The 2,279-nt window shown below is 34.1% G+C and overlaps 2 pseudogenes; both read left to right on the top strand.

Annotated features, from left to right (window-relative positions):
* Positions 1–1,588, top strand: part of LOC105307785 — a 30,262-nt pseudogene extending 28,674 nt beyond the window's left edge.
* Positions 1,589–2,034: 446 nt separating this feature from the next.
* LOC105307784 overlaps positions 2,035–2,279 on the top strand; it is a 938-nt pseudogene continuing 693 nt past the window's right edge.

Genomic DNA, 2,279 nt, shown 5'->3' with positions numbered 1-2,279 from the left:
TTATTTAAGCTCTCCCTGAGCCTAAAAAAGTCTTTTGTTATTTTTAATAAGGTGATACCACCTTGATACCAAAATCTCTAAAATAAACTATAGACCAATCGATAAAAAATTAGAAATAAATGTAAACAAATAGAATTTAACATTATATCAAATAATTATACAACTTGGTAATGTGACTTATTGAGAATAAAAGCACACTTCACTATTGGAATATTTATTAGTATAACCTTTATCATATTTAGTATGGCAAAATAGAAATTTTCTGTAATTTGTTCCATGGTGTCTAAAAATGCATTTGACAAGCCTTCAATATCCATCTAAAGAAAAAAAAACCTAAAAAGTAACGACATTAAAAAAATAATAATATGTAAATGTATATGCATATGTTAGCATAATTTTATATAGATATGTGAATATATATAGTATTGTATATATTGTATTATATAGGTATACATACTTAATGTATTGATATTACATTTTATAAACTTATAAATGTCTATATAAAATTATTGATGTTACATGCAAATAGTAATAGTAATAGTTTTACTTCATCTTTCAAATTTTTAGAACTTTATTTTTTTCTCCAATGCACTGGCTAATGCCAAAAGTATAGTTTCCAACTACTGGCAAATTTCCTGTGTTTTCTTATTTGCTATATGAGTAGAAAAAGACAGCGTGATATATATATGCAGTGTAAATTATTTAGTCTTAAAAAGGAAGGAAATTCTGATACCTGCTAAAGCATGGATAAACCTTAAAGACATTATGCTAAGGGAAATAAGCCAGTTGCAAAAGGACAAATACTATATGATTCCACTTACATGAGGTATCTAGAGCAGTCAAATTCATAGAGTCAGAAAGCAGAATGGTGGTTACCGGAGCTTGAGGGACGGAGAAAGGGAGAGTTATTGTTTAATGGGTATAGAGTTTCCATTTTGCAAGATGGAAGGAGTTCTGGACATTGATGGTGGTGATGGTTGCACAACAATCTAAATGTACTTAATGCCACTGAGCTGTACACTTCAATAGAGTTAAGAAGCCAAATTTTATATTATGTATATTTTAACATAGTTAAATATAATACCTTGAAAAAAGTAGTACTGTTCTCTTCCTTGGCACTGCCTACAGAGGTGGCAGGCATCTCCTACTCGGCATCGTGATTGCCTTCGGGCCTCTCGTGAAGCCCAAGATCATCAAAAAGAGGACCAAGAAGTTCATCCAGCACCAGTAAGACCTATATGTCAGGATTAAGTGTAACTGGTAGAAACCCAGAAGCATTGACAATAGGATGTGCAGAAGATTCAAGGGCATGATGCCCAACATTGGTTATGGGAGCAAGAAGAAAACAAAACATGTGCTCCTCGGTGGCTTTTGGAAGTTTCTGGTGCACACTGTCAAGGAGCTTGAAATGATGCTGAAGTACAACAAATCTTACTGTGCTAAGATTGCTCACAACAAAGCCATTGTGGAAAGAGCAGCCCAGCTGGCCATCAGAGTCACCAATCTCAATGCCAGGATGTGCAGTGAAGAAAGTGAACAGACAGCTTGTGTGCACATTGTATTTGTGTTAATAAAACCATAAAAGTCTTAAAATTTTTTTTTCAAAGTAGTACTGGGACGACTTGATAACTATCTGGAAAAAGATAAATTTGGATCCATACTTTTTTATCATGCACCTAAATAAAATTCAAGTGGATCAAAATTTAAATGTAAAAAGCAATTCTATAAGAGTATAGAATTAAACATGGGGAAATTCTTTATTATTTTGCCATGAAGAAAGTCTTTCTAGATAAGACCAAAATGAAGATGGCATAAACAAAAAGATAGAGAGCTTTAAACACACACACACACACACACACACACACACACACTGACTCACAAAACTTTTACATAAGCTAATAGTTTAAAATCAAATAACAGTCTAGGGGGGAAATACTTGCAGCTCACTTTACAGATTAATCTTCTTAAATATACTAAAAGCTTTTCCTACCCTTTCTTTTGGCTGCCACCTTTGGCCTCCTGCCTCAGGCTGCAATGCCCCACACACCCCAGCACCCCAATGTAAAGTAATTCAAAGAAGCCTCAGTCTCTCAAAAGTTTTCTTTCTATGTTATCTAGTTGGCAGTAGTAGTTACTGAATTGCACAATGCACTCTCCTTCCCAAGGTTTCCAGAATTGATTTTGAGAAAGACAGCCCAAGCCAATTAGCTTACTTGACTATTAGTCTGCAGTTATGCAAATTGTGACTATTCAATTTCAGTCAGCATTGAGGTTCCTGC

Source organism: Pteropus vampyrus, unplaced genomic scaffold (genome assembly GCF_000151845.1).
Source record: "Pteropus vampyrus isolate Shadow unplaced genomic scaffold, Pvam_2.0 Scaffold517, whole genome shotgun sequence".
Classification (NCBI taxonomy): domain Eukaryota; kingdom Metazoa; phylum Chordata; class Mammalia; order Chiroptera; family Pteropodidae; genus Pteropus; species Pteropus vampyrus.
This window is presented reverse-complemented; position numbering and strand designations above follow the sequence as displayed.